This window comes from Mytilus galloprovincialis, chromosome 10 (assembly GCF_965363235.1).
Source record: "Mytilus galloprovincialis chromosome 10, xbMytGall1.hap1.1, whole genome shotgun sequence".
NCBI lineage: Eukaryota > Metazoa > Mollusca > Bivalvia > Mytilida > Mytilidae > Mytilus > Mytilus galloprovincialis.
In genome coordinates this window covers 88,707,511-88,730,430 of record NC_134847.1, presented here as the reverse complement: position 1 = coordinate 88,730,430, position 22,920 = coordinate 88,707,511, and positions in this window count along the sequence as shown.

Genomic DNA, 22,920 nt, shown 5'->3' with positions numbered 1-22,920 from the left:
CGGAAAGTCCTTTCTAAAATGGCAAAAATCACACAATTTCAAACACATCAAACGAATGTAAAACAACTGCCACATAGCTGACGTGGTACAGACAGTGAACTGGTTTTCTATAGATCTAAAACGTCGGCAATCCTGTTTTAGAATGAGAGCCGCTATACTAGACTCTAGAATCTACACACCAAAAAGGAAAACAAACTTAAAAATACTGCAATGAATTAAACTTGTCTGCATCAGTGTCCTTGTGTGCTTTTATATGATTGTTGGCTTAAATGTTATCATACCACATCTCACTATAAAATTGAGAATGGAAATGGGAAATATCTCAAAGAAACAACAACCCTACCAAAGAGTAGAAAACAGCCGAAGAGCACCTATTGATCTTCAATGCAGCTAGAAAATGCCGCACCCGTAGGTGGGCATCAGCTTGCCCCTAAAACAAAGATGTGTACTAGTTCAGTGAAAATTGACGTCATACTTAACTTCAAAACATATGAATGAACTAAAATATAAAAAAAAACATGAACCTTATTAAGACTTACAAAGGTCAGAGGCTCCTGACTAGTCCATGTACTGTCATTTAAGAAACGACTGAATATGAAAGCATATAAAGATATCGAAATCCGAGATCTATTTTATAACGATTGATTTGTTTTGTTATCGTTGTATTTTGTTCTCCACGGAGTTGTCTTTCTTCGACTTTTAATTTTTTATTCAAATTCAAATTCAAATATTTATTGTCATATAAACTCGGAACAATAACTTATTGATTCTTTTTTTTCTACTAGTGTTCGGACAAGATTTGTCTGGTTGTGTAATGGTGTATTCTGTTCAAATTTTACTGTTACATTCTGCCTATCTTCAGTATGCTCAAGGTGTTTCGAAAGGTTTGTTCCTGTTCAGATTTTATTAGTTATAAAATGATGAATCCGGCCATTTTTTTCTGGTAGGAACTATTGTCAAATTTTGATAGTTTAAATATGCTAAATAAAACGAAATCATGTCTTATTTATTTTCTATCATATTTTTTTTCAAGATTATGTTCCCTATTCTTTTTAGTAGGGAATTTTGCTAATCAAACTTTTTAATCACAGTCTTTTGTAGGTCAACCTCATACGTTGGTAAGCAGTCATTCCAGTGTCATTCCATTCAATTAATATATCTAACCACATAAAAGAGATGAATAAATTCAGGAATCCTCATAACACAGCCTTTTTTATTTCCTATTATATATTTTGCGTAGATTAATGTTTGTGGTTTCCCACAGGATATGCGGTTGATGCACGAAGCAACCGTATACAGAGTGTACGTGCTACTGTAACATTGGAGTGGTTTTAATTGCTTTCAAATGCCAATCTGGTTCTATTGATTTTAAATTTGAGTGCACCAAAAGGCGTGATTTAAAGCCATCATTATGGTTATCAGGATAACTTTTTTTCCTGGAATTTTAATATGAAATGAAAGTATAAAAAGGAAAATATGATATGACTGCCAATGAGATAACTCACCACAAGACCTTGTCAGCAACATACTTATTCTTCTAAAAGGGAATGCGGTTCATTATACAACTATATATTGCCTTCTTTTATTGATAAACAGTTACAACTCGTGAGTATAGTCTCTATTTTGTTTGTTCCAATAGATATTTTATGTGAATCTGTGACTATAAAATGTATAACTAAAATCCAATTGTAATTTAGGAGTGGGTGTGGTTAGATAATAACCACTAACGCACAAATAATTGCAAATAACCACTACGCTTCAGTCAGCAATCGTATTTATACTTCAAAGGCTATTTTTGTATTTATGATTTCTTTACCTCCTATATATATATATATAATATATCTTTTTTGTTTTCCAGTTTAAAAGTCGTTTTATTTTATTTTTAACAGTTAACAGAGATCAACAGATTTTGGACTGAAATGCTACTATAATTGAAGAAAGACAACTCATACTTATAAAGATAAGAAGGCATGAGCCAACTATCATACTCAATTTACTTCTATTAGAGTCCAAATAAAGTGGATGTATACACATCGCTATAGGACTGACACTATAAGTGCGTCTGTTGCCGCTTTACACTAAGTCTTGGTACCCGGATGTTCATTTAATTTATCATTGCAAGATTTCTTAGAAAATTGTTTTACTTGATATTTTTTTTCGGACTGCTTTGAACCTTTGTTATATTCACGTATAGTTGTGTACATTTTATAAAAAGAAAACAACGTTTCTCTCCACTACATGCACTATGAAATACAGGGCTCTTAATCACCATCCGTTTGGACATATAAATTGTGCAGCTCTATCCAGACACTCTAATCAACACCAAGTGAAGTGACATTGCAATGTATATAACATGCGCGAACGACTTCAGGTTATATGTCATCGTTTTAATTAAATTATTATGCATAAGAGCATTTATTTTATTAGAATGCATTACATTGTTGGAAAAACATCTAGTTATATTCAATATATATTTCAATTTCACTGCTCAAGTTACAAACTTAATGTTAAAATGATACTAAATTGCTTCCCTTTGTTAACGTAGAATGAAGCAGTGTAAGTTTTTAAGGTCATTATATATGAACAAAATCATGATGATATTTTTAAATTACCGTATAATCTTACGCCAAATATTATTGTCAATATATTCTTTTTCAGAATTTATTTTCATGTAGAAAATTTAATTATGATTTACTTTAACTATGGCATTTAAATAAAATCTATCTGAAGATCGTTCTGAGAGCGCTTCAAATATCTGACATCCTTGACGTTAACGGAAGTGGCTTTACAATGTGACATGCGCTAACGACTTCAGGTTATATGTCAAAGTTTTAATTAAATTATTAAATAAAATTTGAAATTTAAGACTCAGTAAATACCTGTAACCCATTTAAAATTCAATTTTTCTTTTCTATTTTAGCGTGTTAAAATTCATAAAATTTAACCTTGCTAATTTGTAAGTTTGACATATGAAATAATTAAAGTCTTGCTAAATAACTAATAAGCACAAAAATTGATTTAAATATTCAATTCTCATGCTATTGTAAAATTAGAGGGAATTAACACTTTAAGGAACGCGAATCATATTTCAAGCTTTAAAATTGTCATTTATGAGATATATTAAAATGAATGAAACAGATGCAGAAAACAAAATATTGTCTTGGTTTATCTTACAGTAAACACGAGACATATATTTGTGTGTCTCTGAGTATCGTTGTAGTTCAGACACAACAATTTCAACTTGAGGCGGATGATAGAACCCATCTTATGTTTTATAACTTTATTTATTTTTGTTGCAGTAAAATTAAGATGTGATGTGTTAAAAATACTAATCGACAATAATGATTGAGTGATTTTATGAAACATAAAAATAAAAATAATAATGGTTAATATAAATTATGTCCCCCTGGAGACATTGTCGCGTGCCGTCTCTATATTTTCAATATTTTTACTTCAATGACTATCGACATTTTGCCGTAAGACAACTAAATGATACGCCATTTGATAAAAGCTTGTTCCAAAAATACATACAAGAGCACATATATTAGTCGAAAGAATTTAACCGTTTGGTGATGGGAATTTAGACATTTGATAACATACATTTTAGACAAAACAAAGGATGAAACACAGTATATATCGAAGTGTCAAGTCTACAACGCACACGAAATTATTATGTGATGTTGATATGTTGTGCCATGTTTCCGTAAAAATACCGAAACTGCATACATCTACATAAAATGATAAATAAGATATATAAACTTATATATTGCAGAGGCATAGTATACTAATAAAATTGAGAATAGAAATGGGGAATGTGTCAAAGAGACAACAACCCGATCATAGAACAGACAACAGCAGTATTTAGGATATTGTTTGAAAGAGACTACTGTTTTCTTTATTTCCAAGAAACCTTTTCTAACGATATTGGTAAGTAACTTCCATGCAGTCTATAGCCTGTGATTCTACCACAATCGAGATTAGACTAAACTTTTTAAGCTATATAAATTTGCTAGTCCAATTTTGATATCAGAAAGTTTTTTTTTCATCGTATTTATCAATTTTATCTGATCTCAAAATTAGTTATGGGCTACTTCAAAATATACACGACTGACAAGTATTATGATACATAAATGTTTTAGTTGAAAGTATCGATACACATGTTAGTGGTAATGTTATTGGCATCCATGGGTCTGTATTATTCGTCATATTTTTATGTCGATTCATATCTTTTTGTCAAGCCCTGTAGAATTTGATACACAACACGGATTACAATGATACACAATATAGTGATTTACAATGATTCGATAAAACAGCGTTAACGTGACACTAGAACAACATTGTTGTAAAAGGTGACAAGAGTTTTAATTCCTCGTGTCAACAAGTTTACCAGTTTGATTGTTGACTACAGGTTTTATAAAGAACCTATCAATTAATTTCAGGTAGGTAAATGACAAATCAGTATTTCTGTTTTAATAACGGTACAAATTAACAAAACTGTGAAGTGTATTAATCCGCCACCATTATCGCGTTTCGCGTGGCACATGTCAAACGTAGGTGTAATAACGGTCCAGTGTGTCAACAACATGTTTAAATAAAACATAGATACATAAAGCAACCGTTAAACAATTTAACACCTTTTGAAATTTAATACACGTTTACTTAGCGGAAACAATGAAGGAACCGGAAGATCAAGTGTGTAAGTAGAAACAGTGAGGAGACCGAAATGTCAAGTGTTGTCTCCCTTACAACAGTAATACAAATATTGATACAAAATTGAAACCGATACAAAATATATACAATTAAACGAACTTAAACGATAAATTAAAGCTTTGTGAAACAATATTATTGTTTTGGTTAAAAATGACAAAAGGTATGAAATAAATTAATATACAACTCAATACTCGAATGTCCTCTACAAAAAAATAATTATTCGCAGCAGTTTTGTTTTACGTGAAGTAATGATATCAACAATTGATAATTTGATGAGTTTATAACTAGATCTTGTTCTGTCATTAATTGAGACCATTTTTGATGATACCTTATAAAACAACCCAAAGGCTTTCAAAGATCAAAAATCAAGTCGGCGAATGTTCTGTTTATGGAACTATATATAGTATTCTAGAGTTTTATTTTGGAAGATCTTTTGTTTTTAGTTACTGTCTAAATGACTCCTACGTCACTTGGTTGATTGTACAACTCGAAAACAGATTCATGTTCGTATATAAGGATCAATATGACGATGATGACGGATGTTTGTTGACGTCCAGCGCAGGCCAAATTCAACTAAGGACGACATGAATAAGTGTGAATGTTATGTACTAGATCGACTTAATATAGTTTAATATCATCATTGATTTTCACGGTTTGCATTTCGGAAACAGATTCGTGTTCCACTATAAGGACCAAGATGATGATGATAACTGATGATTTTAAACGGCCAGTGCCAAATTCAACTCAGGGCGAGAACATGTTAATGCGATATGAAGATGAACTCTGTTTGTATTAGATCGACACGCTGAGTGAAATTTTCAAGTGCTAGCCCAAAAAAGTCAAAATCCAGAGTACCATAGAAAATTTATTCTAGAAATAAATATGTTTTGTGCATTTGAATCATTGTTTCATCACTAAGTGATTACCTTGTTTTTCTTGTATACCGACTTAATATTATTTGTTGGCCTAAATATCCTCCTTGATTATTTCTCAGTCTGTATAGTATCATTTCTCGGTCTGTATAGTATCATTTCTCGGTCTGTATAGTATCATTTCTCGGTCTGTATAGTATCATTTCTCGGTATGTATAGTATTATTTTAATTCTTATCGCAAGTAGTAATTTCGGTACATTCTTTTGTCAAAATACTATATGTATCACAACCAACAACCAATGCAATCAACCAATATGGCTAGAACGATACCCTTTGGTCGATTATCGCAATACATCACCGATTAAACAGTCGATATTACGGAATTGTTGATTAACAGTTACGTACATAATGGCGAATTCTCAAATGAAAACTTGCATGAACCAGGGAAAATGAAACTTTTATAACATGGCTTGAATTTTTTCCTATTTGTTTGTCAAAAAAGGTATGAACCCATCGTCAGTGAGACTGCCATTCAATGACACATGCATACATTGACACATTCCCCATTTCCTTTCTCAATTTTATCTACAACCGGAGACATTTAATGTCTCTAACCCATGTAATTAGACTACAGGAAGCAATGCACAGTTAGGAAAAAAACTTAAAATTGACACTCATAATTTTTAAACACCCTCTTTCCCCTCCTGTCTAACAAATAAGGCTTAATATTTGTGTTATGCATGTATATATTTACAGAAAGAGAATCTTCCATAGATTTGATTTCTAATGGTCATAATGGTAAAATATAATCCCTATTGGGTGTAACCATGGCAACACTCTGCATTTCTTTGATACAAAATATAGCAAAAAAGGGGTGAACATGTCACAAAAGTCTCCAACATTTGGTCCAAAGGAAAATTTCAATCAATTACAGTGATACCTTTCCTGAAACCATAGGTTAATATATATCAAGTGGTTCAAAAAAATCATTTGGATTTCTGCTCGTTTTTCCATAAAATTGAATTGAAAAGATCGAGCGCAAAATCTTTGTTGATAAACACTACAACAATTTATGGACGGTACGGCTAGGAAAATACTAACTGTCAAACCGATAAATGGCCTATAAAACATGCTAAAAACAATCTAAATGTTCATATAAAACCACTAAGAAGGCTATAGTATTCTTCAATTATCTCAAAATCAATTTTATTGGTCAAAAACATTCATGTTTAAAAAAATCACCATGACCACAATGCGAAACTAAACTTCTAACTGTGTATTAATACCTCAATTCAATGACACAGGCATACATCTACAACGTGAGATATCTAACCCATGTAATCAGAGTGCAATTCAATGACACAGGCATACAACGACAACGTGAGGCATCTAACCCATGTAATCAGACTGCAATTCGATGACACAGGCATACAAAGACAACCTGAGATATCTAACCCATGTAATCAGAGTGCAATTCGATGACACAGACATACAACGACAACCTGAGATATCTAACCCATGTAATCAGAATGCAATTCGATGACACAGACATACAACGACAACCTGAGATATCTAACCCATGTAATCAGAGTGCAATTCGATGACACAGACATACAACAACAACCTGAGATATCTAACCCATGTAATCAGAGTGCAATTCGATGACACAGACATACAACGACAACGTGAGATATCTAACCCATGTAATCAGAGTGCAATTCGATGACACAGACATACAACGACAACCTGAGATATCTAACCCATGTAATCAGAGTGCAATTCGATGACACAGACATACAACGACAACCTGAGATATCTAACACATGTAATCAGAGTGCAATTCGATGACACAGACATACAACGACAACCTGAGATATCTAACCCATGTAATCAGACTGCATGTCAATGACACAGGCATACAACGACAACGTGAGGCAAAAAATATATGTTATCAGACTGCAATTTAATGACACACACATACAATGTACATCTACAACGTGAGGCATCTGACATGTAATCAGACTGCAATGCAATGACACAGACATACAGCTACCATGTGAGATATCTAACCCATGTAATCAGACTGCAATTCAACGACACAGACATACATCTACAACGTGAGATATCTAACCCATGTAATCAGACTGCAATTCAACGACACAGACATACATCTACAACGTGAGGCATCTAACCCATGTAATCAGACTGCAATTCAATGACACAGGCATACAACGACAACGTGAGATATCTAACCCATGTAATCAGACTGCAATTCGATGACACAGACATACAACGACAACCTGAGATATCTAACCCATGTAATCAGACTGTAATTCAATGACACAGACATACAACGACAACGTGAGGCATCTAACCCATGTAATCAGACTGCAATTCGATGACACAGACATACAAAGACAACCTGAGATATCTAACCCATGTAATCAGACTGTAATTCAATGACACAGGCATACAACGACAACGTGAGATATCTAACCCATGTAATCAGACTGCAATTCGATGACACAGACATACAACGACAACCTGAGATATCTAACCCATGTAATCAGACTGTAATTCAATGGCACAGGCATACAACGACAACGTGAGGCATCAAACCTATGTAATCAGACTGCAATTCAATGACACAGGCAAACATCTACAACGTGAGGCATCTAACCCATGTAATCAGACTGCAATTCAATGACACAGACATACAACGACAACGTGAGGCATCTAACCCATGTAATCAGACTGCAATTCAATGACACAGACATACAACGACAAAGTGAGACATCTAATCCATGTAATCAGACTGCAATTCAATGACACAGACATACAACGACAAAATGAGACATCTAATCCATGTAATCAGACTGCAATTCAATGACACAGGCAAACATCTACAACTTGAGGCATCTAACCCATGTAATCAGACTGCAATTCAATGACACAGGCATACAACGACAACTTGAGGCATCTAACCCATGTAATCAGACTGCAATTCAATGACACAGACATACAACGACAAAATGAGACATCTAATCCATGTAATCAGACTGCAATTCAATGACACAGGCAAACATCTACAACGTGAGGCGTATAACCCATGTAATCAGACTGCAATTCAATGACACAGGCATACAACGACAACTTGAGGCATCTAACCCATGTAATCAAACTGCTATTCAATGACACACTCATATATCTACAACGAGAGGTATCTGTCAAATGTAATCAGACTATAATTCAATGACACACGCATGCAACGACAACCTGAGGTATACAACCTATGTAATCAGACTGCAATTCAATGACACACGCATACATCTACAACGTGAGGTATCTAACCCATGTAATCAGACTGCAATTCAATGAAACAGACATACAACGACAACCTGAGATATCTAACCCATGTAATCAGACTGCAATTCAATGACACAGACATACAACGACAAAGTGAGACATCTAATCCATGTAATCAGACTGCAATTCAATGACACAGACATACATCTACAACTTGAGGCATCTAACCCATGTAATCAGACTGCAATTCAATGACACAGACATACAACGACAAAGTGAGACATCTAATCCATGTAATCAGACTGCAATTCAATGACACAGACATACATCTACAACTTGAGGCATCTAACCCATGTAATCAGTAACAATTATATTTTGAGTGTTCCTTGTTAAGATAAATGAAGTAATTGCCATTATTGTTTGTTTTATCTTTTAGTATGGGAGAATATGATGACTGTATTCATTAGTTGTAATTTGAGCCGTGAACTAGCATTAAGAACCTACGAATACCCGTTTCCGCTCACCGGGCCCTAAGTGCTCCATGTGAGCTTATACCATCAATTGGCGTCCATCGTCGTCCGTCGTCTGTCGTCGTCGTCTGTCGTCATAAACTATTTAAATATCTTCTTCTCTGAAACTACAGGACCAAATACCTTCAAACTTTAAATGAATGTTCCTTAGATTATTTAGTTAAATTGTATCCGAAGTTTTGATCCATGAACAAATATGGCCGCCATGGCTAAAAATAAAAATAAGAATAAGGGCAAAACGCAGATTTTGGCTTTTGTCTCAAAAACTAAAGCATTTAGAGCAAATATGACGAGGTTAACTTTTTTAAACAGGTCAAGATCTATCATCCCTGAAATTTTCAGACAAATCGAACAAACCGTTGTTGGGTTGCTGCCACTAAATTGGTAATTTTAAGGCCATTTTGCAGTTTTTTGTTATTATTTTGAATATTATTATGGATAAAGATAAACTATAAAACAGCAAAAATGTTCAGCAATGTAAGATCTACAAACAAGTTTATTTGACCAACATTTTCAATAGATCTTAAGGAGTCATTTCCCTCTAAGGCCAATTTTTCCCAATTTGTTGATCATGTTTTCTAACTTCAAAAACTGTTCTCCTCTGAAACTAACGAACCAATTCGGCAGCAGTCCTTTTGCGCCAATTACTGTTTTTCAGGGGTATCATTTGCGCCAATAATCGGAACTCATTTGCGCCAATTTACCTGTACACATATCTATTATACATATTATTGATTAATATTTATTCTTATTTTTGGCTTAAAAAGTATCATATAATCGGAGGTATTTCACCATGAAGATGAGCATCTGGAGAGAAATGACTCGAAATGCAGTAGACAGTCCATTTACAGAGAGAGGAGAAAACTTATTGCTTTGCTGAATATTTAATACAAAATATGCCAAAAGAGAAGAAAATACAAGCTTTTGCTGATTATGATTTAGCCACATACGTTGATGAAACAGTGATTTGTTCCCACAATCCGTATGGCTCTGAAACTCTATCTACCGCAAGACATACTAGTAATGGAGCAGATGCATTCCTCGGGGAATTATTATGAACTGTTTGTCTTTTTGGACAATAAAGTGAAGTTACAAGCTACTACATACATTAAATTAGGAAGTACCCATGCAGCAGCAGTAAGATGAAAGTATATTTCAGAAAAGGAAACATTTGCTGTGTAAACTGCCGGTTCCAAGTCCGAATAAAGGTGGAGGGAAGTCATTTTTCTACTAATTGGCGCAATCGTATGTTTCATTTTTGGCGCAAATGATAACATGTAATTTTAAAACAGGTGGCGCAAACGTAGCATTGGAGAAAAAAAGTTGTGGCGCAAAAGGACGCATTTTTGGCGCAAACGGATCTCTCCCATCAATTCCAACCAAACTATAAGCTTAATGATCCTTAGGGTATCTAACATTAAGTTTGTGTTTCATTTTCTATTTCGTCGAGAAAAAAAAACATGGCCACCATTGTTAATAATAGAACATAGGGATAAAATTCCGGTTTTTGGCTTATATCTCAAACACTCAGCATTTAGAGCAAATCTGATGTGAAGTAATAATGTTCATTAGGGAAAGTTCTATCAGCCATGAAATTTTCAGGTGAATCCAGCAATCCATTGTTGGGTTGCTGCCACTTAAATGGTATTTTCAAGGAAATTATGCAGTTTTTGGTTATTATCTTGAATATTATTAATTATAAAGATAAACTGTAAATAGCAAAATTGTTCAGCAAAGTAAGACCTACGATTAAGTATATATGAACAAAATTGTCAATTGCCCCATGAGGAGTTATTGCCCTTTAAAAATATTGTTTTCACAATTTTTTCATCTAGTTTGCTAACTTTAAAAATCTTTAATCTCCTTTGAAATTGTTGAATTAATTTCAGCCAAACTTAGGCTGAATGAGTTTCAGAGTAACTAGTATAAAATTTGTATTATATGTCCTTGTACGTCAAGAAACATAGCCACTATGGCTAAAATGTAACATAGGGTAAAATGCAATTTTTTTACTTTTATTTGACAGATACAAAAACATTTAAATGGATTTTTAAAGACACTCATTAATATATTGAACAGCAAAAATAATCATTCATGAAAGATTTGAGCAAACAATTTCAGGTGTTCGATTCAGGCTCTTTGTTACCCTCTTGTTTTTGGGTTATTGTGTGTCTTTAACGATGTTCGATTCAGGCTCTTGTTACCCTCTTGTTTTTGGGTTATTGTGTGTCTTTAACGAAGAGAAAACCAGTGTCCAATAACCTTAACAGTACGTTCTAAAAATACATCTTTATAACTGGTGAAGGAGGTGGGATTGTGCTCCCATCATCGTGTAAAACCTGTCACATTCTTAATGCGCTTACTATATTCGGCATACATGTATGTTTGCTCGTTTTGGGATGATCTTAGAGTGACATATAGTTGCTATCTTCTGGTCATTTGGTCTCTGGTGGAAAGTTGTCTCATTGGCAATCATACCACAGCTTCTATTTTTTGTATCATCTCAAGAAAGAAGCCTGTTATTCAATGTTTGTTGTTGGTTTCTTTCTGACAAATTTGTATTAGTTTATTGTTTTGTCATACCGTAATTCAGGTCGTTGCCTTTTTTCGTTTGAATGTTTTAGATTTTGTCATGTTGGGGTCTTTTAAAGCTGACTATGTTGTATAGATTTGTCATTTGTTGAAGGTTGCATTGCGACCTATAATTGTTGACGGATGTGTGGTGACCTATAATTATTGAAGTCTGTATGGTGACCTATAATTGTTGAAACCTTTATGATGACCTGTAATTGTTGGAGGCTGTGTGGTGACCTATAATTGTTCAAGGCTGTGTGGTGACCTATAATTGTTCAAGGCTGTGTGGTGACCTATAATTGTTGAAGGCTGTGCGGTGACCTATGATTGTTAGAGACTGTATGGTGACCTATAATTGTTGGCGGCTGTATTGTAACCTATAATTGTTTGAGGCTGTATAGTGATTTATAATTGTTGGAGGTTGTATGGTGACCTATAATTGTTGGAGGCTGTACGGTATCCTATATTTGTTTAAGGCTGTACGGTGACCTTTAATTGTTGAAGGCTGTATAGTGACCTATAATTATTGGAGGCTGTATGGTGATCTCTAATTGTTGGAGGCTGTACGGTTACCTATAATTGTTGGAGGCTGTATGGTGACCTATAATCGTTGGAGGCTGTATTGTGACCTATGATTGTTATAGGCTGTACGGTGACCTATAATTGTTGGAGTCTGTACGGTGACCTATAATTGTTGAAGGCTGTACGGTGACATATAATTGTTAGAGGCTGTATGGTGACCTATAATTGCTGGAGGCTGTACGGTGACCCATAATTGTTTGAGGCTGTATGGTGACCTATAATTGTTAGAGGCTGTGCGGTGACCTATAATTGTTAATGGCTGTACGGTGACCTTTAATTGTTTAAAACTGTATGGTGACCTATAATTGTTGGAGGCTGTATAGTGACCTATGTTTGTTAGAGGCTGTATGGTGACCTATAATTGTTGGAGGATGTATGATGACCTATAATTATTGGAGACTGTATAGTGACCTATGTTTGTTAGAGGCTGTATGGTGACCTATAATCGTTGGAGGATGTATGATGACCTATAATTTTTGGAGGCTGTACGGTGACCTATAATTGTTGGAGGCTGTATGGTGACCTATAATTGTTGGAGGCTGTATGGTGACCTATAATTGTTGGAGTCTGTACGGTGACCTATAATTGTTGGAGGCTGTACGGTTACATATAATTGTTGGAGTCTGTACGGTGACCTATAATTGTTGGAGTTTATACGGTGACCTATAATTGTTGGAGGCTGTACGGTTACATATAATTGTTGGAAGCTGTATGGTTACTTTTAATTGTTAGAGGCTGTACGATGACCTTTAATTGCTGAAGGCTGTGTGATGACCTATATTTGTTGAAGGCTGTGTTGTGATCATAATTGTTGAAGGCTGTATAGTGACCTATAATTGTTGGAGGCTGTATGGTGACCTATAATTGTTGGAGGCTGTGCGGTGACCTATAATTGTCAGAGGCTGTACGATGACCTATTGTTGTTGAAGACTGTATGGTGACTTATAATTGTTGGAGCTGTATGGTGACCTATAATTATTGGAGACTGTATGGTGACCTATAATTGTTGGAGGCTGTGCGGTGACCTATGATTGGTGGAGGCTGTACGGTGACCTATAATTGTTAAAAGCTGTACGGTGACCTATAATTGTTGAAGGCTGTATAGTGACCTTTTAATTATTGGAGGCTGTATGGTGACCTATAATTGTTGGAGGCTGTACGGTGACCTATAATTGTTGTTTGGGTTATGTTGATCGCTGTGTTGCTGTCTCGTGTATACTATGTTTACCAAGGCCTCTTTCAATTTGTACCTAGGGCATAACTATTTTCAGTTTATATAGAGAAACACCATCAAAAATACATAATAATTTATTGATATTTACAAGTAACAATTACAAAAATATATAAAGGTTTGAAACATTTGTTTGTGTATAACACATTTTGATTCACACTACATATTCCGAGGCACTTTATTAACAATGATTTATACAACAAACCAGTAATAAATATGTATATTTCGATACAACAATGAATATAACATTCCAATGTTAATTGAGACAATAATCATAGTCAAATTTATCAAAACTTATATATATAAATTCGTATAAATTGTCAATCGACAAAACTAATGGTTTTGTGTTATACATCTACCTTGGACAAGGATTCTAGTTATCTCCCTTAATCAGAACTTCCTGTTCGACTGGTAAAGTCGACTACTTGTTCACTTGAACTGGTTTTGTTTCAACAATTGATATTAATGCGTTCTAGTCAGACTGTGGTTGCGACCTTGGATGAGTTAATTACACAAAAACTCACTAAAACCTTTTAGCAATAAAAGACAGTTGCAGACAAACTATGTAAGCTTTGTCGTACTGGCGGCAATTCTACTTTGCACCGATTTTGCAATAAAAATATAACAGCGACAGAATCCTCAACATATCATTGTCTACCAATATATGGTCATGAACACAACATTTTAAAAGAACAAGGAAATAACCAATGTTCGATGTTTACCCGTGTCAATATATTATACTATATATAACAATAGATTTGTACAACTTTTTACAATAACAAATACACGCACACTTCACACATATATACGTGTGAAAGGAGATCATTAATTTCTTAACGAAATATTGCACTTATTTTTAATTTAATGACAAATGATTTAAATACAATGAGAATGACATCAATGGAGGAACATGGAACTATGTAAATGACTTAAAATGTTATTCAAATATATTGTGCGGAACAATTGCAGTTAATCCTGCAGTTTTCTTGACAATTGTGAACTAAAATATGTCCAAATGTGTGTTTTCAATTAGGTTTGATAGTTTCATGGAATTAGAAGTCATGTGTGAGTAAAATAAATTACAGACACTCGTTTTCCTTTCTTTTTTGTTGAAAAGGAAATGCCAAGACTGAAAATCTCTGTTTTTATATAAAAGAAACTTATACCATAATTTAGGAAAATAGGAACATAACTCCTACAGAAAAATATGTGTCAGTTATATTGGTTTCGGTTGTATGATTTTTAGACCGAGGTCATCTTGGGTAGAGATGAATGTGCATCTGTTATACAGAATCGTTGGTGAAGTTTTTAATTTGCTTGTTTGTATTCTGGTTCGTCCATACTAGATCAGCTCATCTGATAATAAAATGGTCTTCCCCCTTTTTTCTCTTCCTTTTTGTTAGCACCAACTTACTTAAATGATCTTAACTTACTTACTACCGATTGAAAATCACGTGGGAAAAAAAAATCAGCGTGATCTCTAACTGACACAAATATAGAAGAATGATTTATATAATCATGGAAAAAAGACTATTCATAAACATACATTTTGACATAATTGAGCTATCAAATAAATACTTTCTGATTGTAAATTACAGTAAAAAACAAGTATATATAATGCAAATGTATGAAACTAGTACACAATGCCAACGTATTTTGAGCGCTGAACGTTAATATGCATTTTAAATGTATAAAAAGACTACTTGTAAATTACTAGGTTCACAAACAAATGCCTATAAATGTCCGATCTTGAAATATTTCTGATGAAGATCGCTATTCAAACATCTCCCTGAGCGATATAAAAAATGTGAAATGTTAAGATGGCAAGTTAACAATGGAGATCAATTTCGTTGTTGACATCAACATTTAAAAAATAAACAAAGATATTAATTTCAATTGTCCATCAACACTTCTGGAGAATGTATCAGTTTTCTTCCAAACAAAGCACTAATGTTTCCCACAATGCACCTTTTCTTCACATCATAGTTGTGAACAATTGTTGCTCATTTGGACCCATATCTGGAAGAAAAAAGCATCTTTACTATATAAATGACGGGTACTCAAAATAAAACACTATTTTTGACATGCTGCACAAAACTTGGCAAACAAACTTCAAGTCATTAGGAAAATCAGCAAGAAACCACTCGAGATTATTGGTCATTAGGGTCCCAGTTATTGTCCAGAAGAATGGACTCTCCAAATTACTTTCCGGGTGACCGGGAATTGACCTGGGGGTACACGAGTCTTAATAATAGGTCGGGGTAGATTGGGGCGATTTTATGCATATCAAGTGAACTTCATCTTTCTCGGTTATTTGACTTGGTAACAATAATGAGGCTTCTATTGTCACGTCTGGAAATATCAAAACATTAAATTTTAAGTTTCATCCGTAAATCTCTTGTTTAGAAAATATGACCCCTGGGGCTTTTATTATTTTCTCTATAGTCATAAAAATGCAGATAAATAGATGAATGATTTGATGGTAAATTGCAGGAAATGAATCGATGTTTTCTATTGTTTGGTGGTATGGGAACCTTTACAGAACAAACTGTTGAGTGTTTTTATACCGGAAATATTTAGTTTAAGTATTAACCATATAGAGACAATACTTCGGACAGAATCAATTACTTCAATACATTGTCTGAGGGGTTCATCCAAACTAGTTTAGTCTATTTTCATAAAGAATGTGAATAATCGATAGTATTTAAAGCTTTGTTTTTTTAGTATTGTCTGTTTAACCATGGTTTAACCAGACATAACTTGATATTGATTTTGTATCGATACGACACTTTTTTCAATTATGTCACAATTAAAGCAATATTGGAAAGTTTCATTTGTTTTAAGTTCGACTCTCAAAGAATTTGAAAAAATATAATCAATATAATTATTGCAAATAATAAGAGCAATCAATAGACCTGTTTTGCTCTTATTATTTGCTTATTCTAGCAACTGAACGTTAACAATTGTAATCAAACCAAATTATTATCGAAATGCGCATCCGGTGCACCAACATTAATGCAGTTAAATGTTATCATCACAACGTGATTATGTAGGAGCACCTTATTACAATTTGTAATATATATATAAAAGATCAAAATAATTAGTTCTTATTTCAAGTAATAATTCCAACAGACTTAATTACAGAAATCTGACCGCATCTCTCCAATTGTTAACACTGATATCGATTTGGATACAATTACACCACAGATATCAGATTAGAACAAAGTACATGTCAATGACTGTCCACAGGTATAACGACCATCTCTTAGCTTTCCTGCATCGTATATCATTTTTATCATTAATTACACGATGAGGTATAGAACATACAGGTTATACAGAGAAATCAATCATCTACATGTATCACGGATTAGGTTCCTAATACATTACATATATTGATTCCTATGGATACTAATTATTTTAGCTCTGGCATAATACCGGTAAATCGAACCATTAAGAGCAAATTAAAGATACTAATTCTAATACGATTTTTTTGGTTTCATCTGTTTGTTACCTAGTTATTGGGTTATTTTTCGATGTCTAGCTTGATACTACCCATTCCTTGCTTATAAATCTTCCTTGTTTGAAGGCTTCATTGTAGCTTTCAGATAAAGAACAGCAATAAAGACGATGTTCTTTTTCTTTTTGTGTTTTATGGTGTTGCTGTGAATGTTTGTGTGTATACTGATTTTGTGTCGCGGATAGATACCCCACATTCTCTTTCTATTGACTGTCATCTCAACAGTGCAATGTGGTCTTCCTTTATAAACTATTAGTCTACATTTGTGTGTATTTACCAAAGTCCTACCAACTATAGGAATACAAAATATAAACTTTATGTCTTCCTTTATAAAATAATAGTCTACAATTGTGTATATACCAAAGTCCTACCAACTATAGGAATACAACATATACACTTTATGCACATAGTATTCACAGAATAACAGAAGTTGTCAGATCTTTAATTTCTATTTTCTACCCCACCCCCAGATAGACTATTGGACTTTGCAGTATATATGAATACACATCATTATTTATGCAATACAATTGGTAATAAATAATAAACTATATTGCTAAAAGCTATGAACAGTCATTATACAAAACTTAGCAGAAGTGGTAAATTTATCATTTATCTGAGCTGGTTTAAAATATGTAATATAGAATATAAAATAAGAATAAATATCTAACTTACCTTTTAATCTTATATCTGTTTTAAAACTGGTGGGTGTCTTCAATAACCAAGCGGCAATGTCTATAAATATTTCGTTCTCGGGCTCGCCCGTCGTGACCTCGGCAGATGGCTCGATGTCGACAGGTTCACTCAATCTAGTTTGTGGCTGAGGAATGCGATCAAACTGAGTATTTGAATTTAAAAGTGACGGCGTAGCTTCTGAACTTTGACTTGATATTTCATCTTCACTACAGTTTTCTATTTTAATATCTGTTGGAGACATACATGAATTGTCCATATCTAATACTGTTTGTAGATACTTTATATAATCAACCGCTCGTCTCAAAGTGTCAACTTTACTCAGCTTTTTATTTTCAGCACCTCCTGGAACGTGCAATCGTAAAGTTTCATATCCTAAATTAATCATTTTAACTCGCCTCCGTTCTCGTGCATTTCTCTTCGACATAACTAGAGGTTTCTTCCCCGCCGATTTCCCTCCAATTGGTTGCTGTTGGTGACAAAACTGATAATTCAACTTTCCATTCGTCATATTTGATCTATTAATGATTTGCAGGTTATCTAATGACTTCAGAGGAGTATCGAAATGCCCGTTTAAAGACAATGTATTTGGCTTAATAAGAACATATTGTTGCAAAATTCTGTTTGCGTCCATCTTTCGCAAATTTCAATCCCGTTATCTTTTTTTTTTTAAATAAATTTATGTCGTGTGGCGGTCGCGTGCCTATCCATTATTTTGCTTTTTCATTTTTCCATTGGAGAAGCAGAGCGCGACGACAGATTTAATTTGATTGGCAATTGGAAACTGTAGGGTGGTACTATTCGCGAGTAAACCAGGTAAAAAGGTGACCGCCCACCGTAGCGGCAGACGACAACTTGACAAAGATGTGTATAATGTAGGATCGAAAAAATCGATTGGAAGAATTTGGGGTGTCTATATTTAAATACAAAGTAGAAATAAGCAATATTAATTTTTAACAAGAACATGAGAATTAAAAAATATTATTAAAATAGTAATTTCTTGCTCAAGGTATTTAGCCTAGTCATGATTTTGACGATTGAAAGTTTACTCTTCTTTTATTTACTGACAAATTGCGTCGGCTATTATTCATCAATTTTCTTTTATTTAAATTTACGTTCTTTATAGTTATCAAATGTATTCTCTAACTTTCAAATGGACTGGCTATAAATTAGTTTGTAGTTCAAATGTACTCAATTGAACAACGGGTGTAAACATTTGATTTAAAATATAAAGGCATTACAGAAGATTTGTATAGTGAAGCACGTTTCCAGCAGAGAGAGTTTGGAGACAGTGTTTGTCCGGTCGTGTTCCGTCAATGGTCTTTTTAAACACACTTTCCCGCCCATTTAAAAATCTAATTCATCAAAAGCGTTAATTATTAGGAGGATGTTCTTCTTTTCTCTTACATTAAAATTCTACAGGTGTGCTTAAACAAATATAAACAAACCGAGAATGACGAAACTCATAACACACTAAGCCAATGTTATTGGTACAGTATAAACAAATCTGTTTAGTAAGAGTAAACTTTCAATATTTATTTATTTTTCTTAAAAGTTTGGAAGGCGACAGTAAAGATTTGTAGAAGATTATCACCTATGCAGTATATGAACAGACAATTTACTTTGATACACGTATTTCAATAGGGATCATGACTGTATCCTTTTTAGTTTGTCGCCTCTGTAAAGTTAACACACAAACTACCGCCGACTATTATAATAATAATATTGCCGAGAATTTTCAAAGGTAACATTTATGTCAACCAAACCTTAATGTAGATTTAATGTTACGATTTACAAACTTTGTTTAATTTTGACCATATACCGTTTCAAACATCAATCACTTCAACATATAGGAGTTAAGCTTAATACCGTTTGAAGAGAATTACAAACAGTTTACATCAATGGGTTGTGTTTTAGATATATGTATTATATGTATAGTAAAGCAATCCTCATATAGTTTACATCAATGGGTTGTGTTTAAGGTGAAGCTTAGATATATTTATTATATGTATAGTGAAACTATCCTCATATAGTTTACATCAATGGGTTGTGTTTTAGATATATTTATTATATGTATAGTGAAACTATCCTCATATGGTTTACATCAATGGGTTGTGTTTTAGATATATTTATTATATGTATAGTGAAACTATCCTCATATAGTTTACATCAATGGGTTGTGTTTTAGATATATATATATGTATAGTGAAGCTATCCTCATATAGTTTACATCAATGGGTTGTGTTTTAGATATATTTATTATATGTATAGTAAAGCAATCCTCATATAGTTTACATCAATGGGTTGTGTTTAAGGTGAAGCTTAGATATATTTATTATATGTATAGTGAAACTATCCTCATATAGTTTACATCAATGGGTTGTGTTTTAGATATATTTATTATATGTATAGTGAAACTATCCTCATATAGTTTACATCAATGGGTTGTGTTTTAGATATATTTATTATAATGTATAGTGAAGCTATCCTCATATAGTTTACATCAATGGGTTGTGTTTTAGATATATTTATTATAATGTATAGTGAAGCTATCCTCATATAGTTTACATCAATGGGTTGTGTTTTAGATATATTTATTATAATGTATAGTGAAGCTATCCTCATATAGTTTACATCAATGGGTTGTGTTTTAGATATATTTATTATAATGTATAGTGAAGCTATCCTCATATAGTTTACATCAATGGGTTGTGTTTTAGATATATTTATTATAATGTATAGTGAAGCTATCCTCATATAGTTTACATCAATGGTTTGTGTTTTAGATATATTTATTATATGTATATTGAAACTATCCTCATATAGTTTACATCAATGGGTTGTGTTTTAGATATATTTATTACAATGTATAGTGAAACTATCCTCATATAGTTCATATCAATGGGTTGTGTTTTATATATATTTATTATATGTATAGTGAAACTATCCTCATATAGTTTATATCAATGGGTTGTGTTTTATATATATTTATTATATGTATAGTGAAACTATCCTCATATAGTTTACATCAATTGGTTGTGTTTTAGATATATTTATTATATGTATAGTGAAGCAATGTTCTTAAGTAATCTTCATTAACTATAACTTCTTTTATATTAAAAAAAAATTATTCATAGCGGGACATGATTTAAAACATTTTTCCATCTTTATTCCCAGTTGATAAATTCTTAAATCATAAAGAATCTAACATAATGCAATGTTAACCTTATATACATTTAGCTATATTTGTCTGCCGTCCCTTTGGATCGTATAGCCCATAACTGTTCTTATACGTGCTTATATACACCCCTGGCTAAGCATGTTTAGGTTTGGGCATTCCGGTGGAGGTTATTCTAGAAAAGTGTTTCGGGCGAGCGAAATGTACGAGAAATATTTTCCATTATACAGTAACTCAATATTTCATAACATAAATCATTCATTTAAATTTTTTTTGGCTGAAGTTTTTAAATCCTCGTCTGAGTACTGATAATTTACAGAAGTTGTCTCGTGTTAATTATCATTGTGAAATATTCGATATGATGTCTGGAGCTGGTTCTCTGCTGACTACTACACTTAGAGGGTAACTCTTAAGTTCAAGCGGATTCCAGTCCATTGAAGATGCACACTCTATCAGATATACTGTATTTCGGTAATTGAAATCTTTCAAGGCTCCTCTTTACAAAATCTTTATTTAAAATATTTATTTGCCACCCCGTTATGAAATTAAATCCCAATTATGAACGCCAATAAATATTAATATGATTTTCCTTCTCATAACAAAACATAGAACCACACTTTTTATAATTATTCCATTTTTATAGAATTAAATCGTCTTCTAGCCTAATTATGACGACAACCCAGATCTATTTTGTTGGCGGAACAATAAGTTTACGTGCTGCGGTGTCACCATTTAACCATAATGATGCTTGAAGGCATTATGACCAGTGTCACTAAATCATCAAAATATCTCGTTATTCGAGAATACCATTTTGTTATATAAATAAAAGGGCTTCTCGATAATAATATAAGTATTTAATCGTTGACAAAGACGACCATTTAAGTTGATTATCTTTGCGAATTATCTCCCGAAGATTCTAAGCAGCTTTTAAGTTGTATATAATTACAGTCATAAAGACTACTATTTTTGTCATATATTTATGACCAATTTCTTCCAATTTCTATTCATAATATGACATAGCCGAAAGATGAAATAATTGAAATATATGTTTTTCCTGTCGAGCAAATTCGAGATGGTGATTATGACAACTTTAAGAGATTTACTAGCATCCGACCTTGTAAATAAGGTGTAGACGGCTTTATGTACAGAATCACACGTATAGGTTAGATTATATAGTGTACGGGTCTATTAATTTTTAGAAGACGTCTGTAATACTGTTAATTATTTTAAAAGGAATGCCTGCGAGATTCTTACGTAGGCTTGATTATATCTTGCCCTAATAAAGCAGTCGTTGTATTCCACTGCTCTACGGTGACTTCATTGACGTTTTGATGTAAAGTTGTCTCTCAAAGTAAGAGAAATAGAAACAATTAATTAAAGTGGGGCTGATATCATTTAACATGAAGTCCATAACACCTAGACGGAAACAATTGTGGGCTTCGGACAAATATATTACATGTAACAGCATAACTGTACTATGCGATTTGGGGGTAAAACAAAGACAAAACAGAAGCACTATACACTCACAAACATTAGAAGCACATTTACATTCATAAACTTTCTAGACAAAACAGAAGCACTTTTATATTCACAATATAAACCAAAATGTTAAATACTTTCTCAACTAGACAAGTTTGCCCCACGAGACCTGCCTCTCTTCAATTTTAATTCTATGCTTGTAAACAAAGGTAATTTTTGTACTTGTCATTTCTGACAATAATATGCAAAG